This window comes from Adiantum capillus-veneris, chromosome 29 (genome assembly GCF_014529385.1).
Source record: "Adiantum capillus-veneris isolate H3 chromosome 29, ASM1452938v2, whole genome shotgun sequence".
Taxonomy (NCBI): Eukaryota; Viridiplantae; Streptophyta; class Polypodiopsida; order Polypodiales; family Pteridaceae; genus Adiantum; species Adiantum capillus-veneris.
Window position 1 is genome coordinate 1093665 of NC_140959.1, and position 11093 is coordinate 1104757.

General features: G+C 39.6%; 1 pseudogene; it reads left to right on the forward strand.

Moving 5' to 3' along the window:
* Window positions 1-11093, forward strand: part of LOC147418640 (uncharacterized) — a 99899-nt pseudogene that overhangs the window by 87248 nt on the left and 1558 nt on the right.

Here is an 11093-nt window from a genome sequence, read left to right on the forward strand (position 1 = left end):
CATTGATTGGCCTGGCAATTTAAAAAGGACCATAATATCTTTTTGCTAGTTTAGCATAATACTCTTGGTGAACCATGTGACTCTTGCCCGTAGTAGTATGCCTTAGACAATCCTTGAGAAACTTTAGCAACACCTGATCATTTTCCTTAAAGTCTAAGGCTCTTCTATGCTTATTAGCAGCAGCCCTTTTTTCCTTCTCTTTGAGATGGATACGACCTCTTTAATCTTTGGAAAAGATTCCAAAGATTCTTGTGGGTCTCAGCTATATTCATCAGCAGGGAAGATATTCCCATGTACTTTAAGTAGTAGGGGGATTTTAGATCTTCCCTCTTTGAACTCAAAAGGTGCTTTCTCCAAAAGTATGTACAATGTCATTGTAAGCATACTCTATAAGAGTTAGGTACTTCTCTCATTGAGAACGTTGATCTACTTCCATGACATAGGCTTTTAGTAGATTTAAGAATCGTTAGATTAGTTATTTCATTTTGGTCATCCATTTGTGGATAATAGGCCAAAAGAGAAATTTAATATAATTTCTAGATTCTCAAAGAGACCATTCTAGAAATTATTGGTCATTCTAGGATTTTTGTCTGACACTATGGATGTTGGAAATCCATGATACTTAAAAATTTGAGATTTAAAGAGGGGTTTGATGTGCCTTAATAGTCTTTTTGACAGGCATAGAGTGTGTTTTCTTGCTAAGCCTATCTACTGAAACAATCCAAGATGCTTCCCTCGATCAAATTTTAATTTTTGGTATACCACGCATTTTAAACATACTTTGTATGTTTACTTTTCATGGTAGACCAATAGAAATACATTTCTACTCCTCAAAGAGTAGATTATATAATCCTTCTTTGCCCCACATAATGAGAAGCATGGGATTCATACATGACTTTCTTATTGTATGGGTGAGTAACACATAGCCTATTTCCGTTTGGAAGATAACCATCCTCCAAGGTGAATGGTTTTTTTTCCTTCCCTAATGCAAAGTCTGTAGTTACGTACTTAAAGTCTCGAACAGTAGCACACTCATCCATCATAAAAGATAAATCATTGTGCGTTGCTATAGACACAACATTTACCCTTGGCCATCGTGAAAGTGCATCGACCACTTGATTGTGCTTGCCAACCATGTGATCAATATGAAATTTAAATTTTCTTACCTCATTTTTTTGTTGGAGATCTTGGTTTGCATCATGAATTTATTTCCTAGGCTTTGAGATCCATTGGTAGGATGAATGGAGCTTCCAAGAGATAGTGCTTTCATGTGTCTAGGGCATGTAGAACAACTAAAAGTTCTGTTTCGTATATGCCCAAAACCCGTTCATTTGCATTGAGCCTTTGGATCTCATATGTTATGGCATGCCCTTCTTGAAGCAAAACTGCTCCAAGGCCATCACCAGAAGTAGCACATTGGACCTCAAATGGCTTTGAGAGATCCAGAAGCATAAGAACTGGTTGGGAGGTAAGCTTCTCTTTAAGATTGTCAAAAGCATTTTGTTCTTTAGCAATCCATGAGTACTTAACATTCTTCCTTGTTAAGTCATGCAATGGTCCTGCTATTTTGAGAGCATTTTGCTATGAAGCGTCCATAGTATGCACACATATAAAAAAAGCTTCTTAACTCATGTAGATTCCTTAGATTAGGCCATGCTTTTACTACCTCCAACTTTGATGGATTCATACATAAACGATCTTGAGAGATAATGTGACCTAAATATTGAATCTCTTGTAGGAAAAATTCACTTTTATTTTGATTAATGAAAATCTTATCTCTCTCACAACTTGAAAGATTACCTAGAGGTTTCACTTGTACTCCTCAAGAGAATTTGAGTGGCTTGAAGGTTTTTGTCCATGATGAGTGAATGCGGCTAGAGAATTTTCCAGGCCAAAACTCTTCTACTCGTAGCACGATAAATCTTTCTTTCTTCATAGTGATTCTATTTAGTTTTCTATAGACGACACACATGTGATATGTGCCATCTTTATTTTTCACTAAAAGTACTGGTGAATAGAATAGAGAGGAGCTAGGCCTCACCATCCCTTTTTCCACCAATTCATGCACTTGCCTCATGATCTCCTCTTATTGACTTGTGAAACTCAATAAGGAGATTTATTAGGTGGTGAGCTTCCTAGTAGAATCTCTATTGCATGGTAATCATCCCCTCGTTTTGGAGGTAGCTCACTAGGGGTGTGATAAATGAAAACATCTTGGAATCCATTTAGGAAATTAGACATCTATAATTCCTCTTGATTCCCTTTATTTCTACTCGTGAAAACATTAAAATCATTTACAGATTCTCTAACAAAAATTGTATACGCAAAAATAGAGATTTTCATTGACTTATCAAAAGCAAGCGTATTCACTAGGGGTATGGTGTTCCCCGACTCATTAACATCTATGTACATTCTCTTTTCCCGATAGGTGAAATAGATTCTCCTTTGATGGAACTTCATGTTTGCAGCCATGTGGTTAAAGCATAGTGCCCCTAGGATAACATCCTCATGCTGGAGAGGAGAGATTGAAAAAAGTCTTCTTTGTTGACATAGCTTTGGACATGAAGCCTCAACTTCCCAATCAAGGGAGTAACGGAGGCTTGCTATCCCTTGAAAGCTCCATCGACAGTTATAGTATCTCCCATATCGCAAACTTGAATACCCTAATTAGTGGCCAACTCCGTTGATATGAATTTGTGAGTAGAGCCAGGATCAAAGAGAATAAGGGGATCATGCTCCCTTACTTTTCCCCAAGCATAGGAGAGGTATGAGCCTTTGCAATGAGTATCCTCTTTCGGAGCTTCAACCATGGAAGATCTAGGAGTGTCATTGAGTTTATTTCTTTTGAGGCAAGAACGATAACCATGTCCTTGCTCCCCACACTTAAAAGCATTTATGGAGGCCTCCAATTCTTCGAGAGAGAGCTTATTTTTATCTTTTTAAGCTCCTTTCTCCTGGCCTTGTTACTGTTGGTGTTTCCTTGGGAAGAGTTTTCTCTTCCCTTTTAGCTTCATTTCGATCCTTGTTTTCCATGGGATTGAAATTTCCTCACATCCCTTGTTGGAAATTGATCCTTGAAGCAACCATAGTGTGGTGGATGACTTTGGTCATAGTGCTAGGCCATTGTGAGTTAACATACTTGGCCATTTCTTCAGGTAATCTCGTACATAATTATGGATTTTGTTTGGTAAAGTCTATCCTTTGAAAGACTGTAGATTTGAGATGTAAATCCCAAAACTTGTCTACATATTTGTGGATAGACTCATTGATGAAGAGCAGCTTCATGCTCCATCATTCAGTAAGCACTCGGTCCTTTACATCCCTTGCAAGTAATTGCTTCATGATGGAGACTTGTAGAGTTTTCCATGGCTTTGGGGCCTCGTTGTTGCCACGAGGACTAGCCCACCATTGACAAGCAGACTTCTACAAGTCCATAGCTACATAGTGTATCTTGGAGGACTCCGTGAATCCTTCGTCTCCCCAAAGCCACATCAAACTGTTGGATGAAGGACAATGCTTTGTTTGTGGCACCAAAGGTGCCATCATAGGTGAGAAAAGAGATACTCTTTCCTCCCTCTTTGAATCTATTGAGCTTTTGGAACCTTTGCCATGCAGGGTAAGTTTTGCAATGTCCTCCCCTCTTGTATTCTCTAGGAGAATAGCCATAACTTTCATCGGAAGAGAAGGAAGGTGAAGAAGAAGGAGAAGAGGGTGACCTCTTTCTTGCCTTTGTTTCCCTTTGTTTCCTCTCTTACCTTTTGGAATGACGAGGAGGAGTATGGTTGAACATTTACTCTTGGGAGGAGTTGACCGTTTCCTCTTGGGAGGAGTTGACGATAGTCTAGATCGCCGTCTTCATGGAGCCACATCTTTAGAGGAACTTAGGGATTTTCTTCTCTCTTGTTCTTTGGATTCCTCCTCTCTTATGGAAGAGAGTCTTCTTTTGGGAGTCTCATCAAGAGACCTCCTAATCTCTCTCTCTGCTCCTCTCTCTCTCTCTCCTCTTGGAGAGGAAGGGAAATCCCATAAGCACAAAGTTGTTGAGCAGCTTCGGCTTGCAAAGTAGGGTTGCCCATAGCTTGATGCAGCCTAGTAACAAGATAACTGATAAAGATGGGGACATCATCAGTAGCACCTTCATTTGAAAAATCAAAGTTATCAATGTTCTTTATACTCTCTTGGTTATTGTCAGCCATGCTAATTATACTTATGTGATTACCTAGTGTATCCTTTGGCAATTCAGAACCTTAGTTGCTACTTCTCTTAGACTTTGAAGATAAGCACTTAAGTATTTACATCCACGGCTCGAATTGGTTAATTATAGAGAGTAGTGGAGTGGGTCCAACATAGAAAAATTGATGAGGGATAGCTCTTTTTGGACTTCTAGGGCTCAATAATGATTTTTTAGTTGAATCCACCTTAAGGAAACCAAACTCTCCTCTACGCACAATAGCATTGCGACCCTCCATATTCATCTTGAACCATTGCACGTCCAACAAGCCGACAAAAAATCCTCTATAATCAATCCTCAAAATCTCTTGTAGCGTGCCGAAGTATGTGAGTTCCGCCACCACCACAGGATCTGCATTAGAGGACCGTCGTTACGACTAGACTGTTCAAATTTTTCCATGATTCCACAATCTTGAGTAAAATGCTTTTTGTCGATCCGTTCCACCCTAAAATGTCGACCTTTACACCATGCTGCTCTGTATGACTCATACTAAAACCAACAAAGATTATGAGTGGCCTTTCAAACATCTAGAAAGTTGCTAGTCGTACATTGCAAACTTACCTTGGTTGCGCAACCCTGAGAGTACTTCAACTCCTCCTCCGTCACTTCTTCACCGCACAGTTGTGTGCTTTTCAATTGGTTTTTCAATTATCTTAAGCTCATGAATGTTGGTAGGATCTCTTGACCCGCCAGATAATGCATCGCCGGTCGTCTTCCCCGTCTCCACTCAATTCGTGCCCTTTGTTGCTCTTGCTTTGCATCTTCGCATTGTGAAATTTTCTTTTGCATCACTAGATTGTGAAGCATGTAAAATCGAGTGATTTTAGCCTCTAGATCTTTCATCATCTTCTTCTCAACACCGAGATTGCACATGAAAATCCCATATATGTGCTCATTATCTATGGTTTTCATAGCATGTCCCGGGATTTATCAAATCCATCTAGCCACTCTCCAATGTAAACTAGGGACTCTGATACCGCCAACCTTCTGCCATGCTACCCTCTGGACGTGCCTTCTGATGCGCATATCCCTTGATAATTTTCATGAAACGTTCCAAAAAGAACATCCATCGGGAATGTACTATGCCAACTATTTCTACCTCATCAACTATGTGAACAAGAAGATGCACCTGAATGGTTAGCATGGTAGTAGGAAAGTGTTTCTCAAACATGCACACAACCTTCGCAACATTTAGTCTGGTGAATGGTATGGAGTCTACATTGATCTCCTTTTGTGAGATCCATTGCACCAACTTTGCAAGTTTTTAGATTGTATTACAAACGTCAGGAGAAAAAAATATCCCTCAATGGCCACCAGTAATATAAACAGCAAAACACGTCTAGCAATGATATTAAAGTCTACACATGAATTTGTTACCCAACCTTCGCTATGATGTATTCTACTTCAAACATACCAAACACATTTTATGACAGTCATTTGACTTTAAAACGGTAAGCTTTCCTTTTTTAGTGAAACATGTTCAGAGTGAGTGCCCATGGTGATTTAGAGAGTTTTATCGATCCATCGCGTGCTGTCTGCAGCGACCAATATTGCTCCGTACAATCCACATTTCTAAGGTAGACCCTGGCTCCCAAAGTATCTTTCTTGCTCATCAGATGGTCCCACAACAGATTATCCACATTCTTGAATATGTGCATTGGATAGAGAAAGTGATTGATCATGAGTCTGGGCCAATATGATCACTCGTACCATAAAGAGAGTCTCTTCATCCCTGGGGGCAAATTGTCATCACACATCTCCTTCTGATCTAACCATGCTCGTGCAGACATCCTCGATAGCTCTCTTCCCAAAAATCCATCGCGTAACTCATGAATCTCTGGAAGATATGCTTGATGACCTTCGTAGATTTTCTTCTTCAATGAGGGCGCCTGATGTGCATGAAGTCTAGGTCCACATGTGACATGCTCTATATCCGCTCGTTTGAAGCCCTGCATGTATACACACGACAATAGATAAGCTTGAGAAAAACCAAGATTTATAGTGTTTTGGGTATTCACGAGTGTCATCATTTGAGCATGGGATAGTCATGCATGGGTACACATTAGAATGCATAATGATCAAACAAAGCACGACCTGTGTGTTGTCGTATCGCATATCCACCATTCTATGCCAATCCACAATTGTTGTAGATATTCCAATAGTGGACAAAGATACACATCCATATTCTTCACTTATACCACCTTGGCACAATCAAGCTTAGAAACAGGTGCCCCTTCTTGGCAGTCAACCACAGGGGAATGTTGTAGTTGACGATGACAACGGGCCATACACTGTAAGATGTTGATCTCTAACAAAATGGATTTATGCCATCCATAGCCAGGGCTATGTGCAAATTTTGAGCTTCCCTAGCAAAATCCGGGCATGTATTGTCTATATGTTTCCAGGCTGTGCAATCTACATGAATCCATAGCACACCATTCGAAGATCTATTCTCCTCGTGCCATGATGATAGGGCGGACATGGACTTACATTTGAAGAAATTCTTGATGCAAATAAGTAGAGAAAAATGTCGCAAAAACTTTTGTGGAATTTTTGGTTTGTGGAGATCTACTTGATATCTCTCGGAATCTCAGACACTTCTCCATGTCTATGTATTACCATCTGAAAATAATGCAGTTGATAGGACAAGCGTGAATTGAATTGTAATCCGTCCCCAAGTTTCCAAGATCTTTCTTGCTTCCTCTCTGGAATTTGGCATCACATTATCAGCTTGGCAGTATGTGCTCTTTGAGCAATCTACACAACAAAAAAAATGTTGTACACTTGTGTAAGTAATTTATCAGATCATTATACATATAGAGTTTTTTATTGAAGTAAACACATTGTAATAGATCACCCTAAACCCTAAACTTTGCTTGCATGTTGAGAAGAACCAGGAGTGCCTTCAATCTAGACACACGTGCTCTATCATACAATGGCGTATCGGCTTCACTTTTCATATCATCATAGATAAGCCTTTTTAAATCAATGATCGTCTCGATCATTTCATCGATCTTGGGCTCAAACATTTCCTCGTTGGGAATGTGGTCTACATGATCATCCTTAGAGCTGGCAGAGGCTACATCTTGTGGCCTCACGTATGTTGCTTGACCAAAGCGCCTGCGAACACGTCTATTGGGTTGCAAGATTGCTTCCTGTTGGCCAGCGTCAGAGTCCGACGAGTTATAATTGGCAAAAACTCGATCTATAATAGATGGATCAAAATTGCCAAATTTTCAAACGTGCTGCAAAGAAACACGTCTTGTCCGTCGCATAGCATGCTTGCATTGATTACAAGGACATAAGATCCTTGTTTTGGTTGGATGGCCCCACATCCTCGTCACTACTCATAATGAATGTAGAAACCTTATAACCTGGACATAAATTTTTTCTTCTATTGGCATCCTCCGTCTTTTCTCTCTCTCTCTCTCTCTCTCTCTCTCTCTCTCTCTCTCTCTCTCTCTCTCTCTCTCTCTCTCTCTCTTTTCTCTCTCTCCCTCCCTCCCTCCCTCTCTCTCTCTCTCTCTCTCTCTCTCTCTCTATCTCTCTCTCTCTCTTTGTTCACACTGTAAACTACCTCACATTCTCTAATCATGTCCAATCCTTGCACACCTCGGTCTCGAGGTGCACAGAGATCAGAACCACCGGGTTACAATCTCGTCTTTACTGGTCAATGCCTATTTTTGTGGTACAAGAAATATACACACCCACATCTATATGATAGTGCATGTAGTGGAAAAAACCCCTTTGCCTCTTCTCTAGCTGTAGCAATTCATAGCATCTTAACATCTCTTCACAACAGATCCTTGTTCGAGGGATTACTTAGCACATTACATGTTGGCTCCAATCCGAGTGTCATATCGTTGAAAGCTTTCCAACTTAAAGTCGTATTTGTAGAGAGGAAGAGAGGGATCACCGTTCACCTAACTCTAATTTTCTTCCGTAATCCCAAAGGTAGACTTTAATATAAAAACTAAATCCAAAATCTAACCTAATTGATCATATGGTGATTTTGAGATTTTTGAACATGGTTAGTGGGTGATTTAATAGGTGTCTGATTCTGATGGGAATATACATATTGTTGTGTACCTAGTGTTTGCTCTTTGGGCAAAGCCTTCATTGGCATGCCCTAAAATCTAACCTAATCTAGTTTAATCTAATCTAATCTTAAACTCAACATAAACCTAAATCTAATCTAGCCTTAAATCTAATGTAAACCTAAATGTAATCTAACTTGAATGTAAAGCTAATCTAACTTTAAATCTTGTCTTAATCTTAAATCTAAATCTAATCTGATCTTAAACTCGATCAACATAAACCTAAATCTAATCCAATCTTAAATCCTAAACCTAAATGTAATCTAGCTTAAATCTAACCTAGCTAACCTTAAATCTTGCCCTAATTTTAAATCTAATGTAAATTTAAATCTAACCTAATCTTAAACTCAACATAAACCTAAATCTAACCTAATCTTAAATCTAATTTAATCTTAACGTCATCTTAATCTAACCTAATTTTAAATTTAACGTAAATTTTATATATAAGTTAAATGTAATCTAAGTTAATCTTAGATGTTAATCTGACCTAATTTTAAATCTAACATAACCCTAAATCTTAATATAGCATCTCATTTAATATTTTCTCTACTTCTTTTATCTCTCTCTCTCTCTCTCTCCTCTCTCTCTCTCTCTCTCTCTCTCTCTCTCTCTCAAAGACACAATGTGTGTGTGTGTGTGTGTGTGTGAGAGAGAGAGAGAGAGAAAGAGAGGGGGGGGGAAGGGAACATGAGAGACATGAGAGGGAAGCAGCATACCTCGCTCTCCTTCCTCTCCTTGTGTGTGTGTGTTGGGGGGGGGGGGGGGGGGGGGGGGGGGAAACAGAGAGAGAGGGAGAGTGCAAGTTTACCTCTTTTTCTTGAGCACGAAAACTCAAATCTGAGATCTAAGTTTTGGGCACTCTCGGTTTATTTTTTACCCTTGTCGGCGTCACTATAGGCGTCGCTATGCAATAAAGAAAAATAGTGATGCCCATAGTGACGCTCATAGTGATGCGAGCGATTTTCACTTTTGAGCGTTGCGGTGCGAGCGTCGCTAATGTGAAGTACCTCTTGTAGTCTTTGCAATGCTATGAAGATGAACTAGAGCTACATGGGGTGCCAAAAGAGAACCGGATTCTAAAGTTTGACAGGTTCATGATTCCAAAATTTATTGAGCGTGTCCAAGAGCTTCAACAATAAAATTTGCGTAGTTGGAGCAAGTTTAAAGTTGTCATCCGTGAATGATGGGATCCAAGCATGTATGAAGATGAAGAGGGTTGTGGTAATTTGCCTACTTATGCTGAGGTTTGCAATCATATTCAAGCTAAGCTTGACACTGCTAGTGATGAGTGTTTTCTTGAGGATGGAAGGATTTTACTACAGGATAAATATGATGAAGAAGTTGTTCATGCAGTCTATGCAAAGCTAGGGATTGCATATTTCATGATGAAGGTTGAAGATGAATAATTATAGGGTCGAGAAAGGCATGATGATTCACATGGTTTGTCCACACATGAGGGTTCATAGCATGTATGCATGAGCATCTACAAGGTTTGAATACACTAGATTTTGAGGTCCTGAATGTGCAAGAGAATGTGCTTGAAGATCCGAAAGGTGATGATTTAGAGAGGGTGAATAATCTTTCTTTTATCAAGATTTTGTGATGCAAGGATCACAAAATGTGGCGGATTGATCCCCGATTTCATGGTGCTTATTCAAAAGGGGTGCATGATCAAGTGTAATCTCTTGGTGTTGCCTATGATTGGGTTCATTGTGCCGATCATATGGATAGGGTGGTGGATGCTATTTTCCACAAGCATGCTGAGATTTGTGCTACAGAAGTTCAAAGGTATTTGGATGAGGAAGATAAATTCAAGATCAGTCTATAGCAGGTATGGCTAGTATTCTGCATGCCATATGTGAAAAGCCTAGTTTGTTGTTTGAGATGTGCATGGTAGAGAATTCTTCTAAAGCGGTGACCCAAGAGCTTATGTGTTTATTGGACAAATATTTAGAAGGATTCTCAATTATGGATGCTAGGTACTGAGCAATTTGATTTCAAAGATAAGCAAGTTTACGTAGATGCAACTGACGAGGACCTATGAAATTTCGGTTGAGGTTCAACTAGACTTTGGGTATGTACCAAAAAGGGAAAACTTTTCTTGATGATTCTTGAGAACCATTGAAGAGAGGTTTTCCAAGGCACTCATGACTCTGATGAGCAGGATCAAAATTCTACTACTTGAGGGGATTGAGCTACATTACCAATGCTCCTACCCATAATTGATGAGATTAACAATGGCGGAGCAGGTTGCACAAGGGATATGGCAGTATCTTAATGATGCCTAATTCTTTATGGGATTTGATGTTACCCTATGATATAGGGAAAATTTTGCTAGATTTTTGATCCAGGCAGGAGGGTTATATTTATGGTCCAAGACATGCCATCTGATTTCGGTGGAGCTAGACATGTTCATCGTCTAGAGTTGTTGACTTCTATGCCATATGATCTAGGTAGTGTTCATTACAGTTTATGCCATATGATCTAGGTAGTGTTCATTACAGTTTATGGGCCAATTCATACTTAATCTTCTACTATTGGGAATACTCTTATATCTCTCTATATCTGTTATGTATGGAGAGCCTGATTTACCCTTGTAATTTTCTGTGGTAAAAAGCGCACATTTGTAAGGCCCCATTATGAGGAGAAGCCATCGTGTGTGAAGGAAAATCACTCACCGAAAACCAAAATTTCACGGACAAGAATTAGGGCAACTTTAGAGCTCCGCCCCCGAGAATTTTTTTTTCGCCGGAATGAATAATACG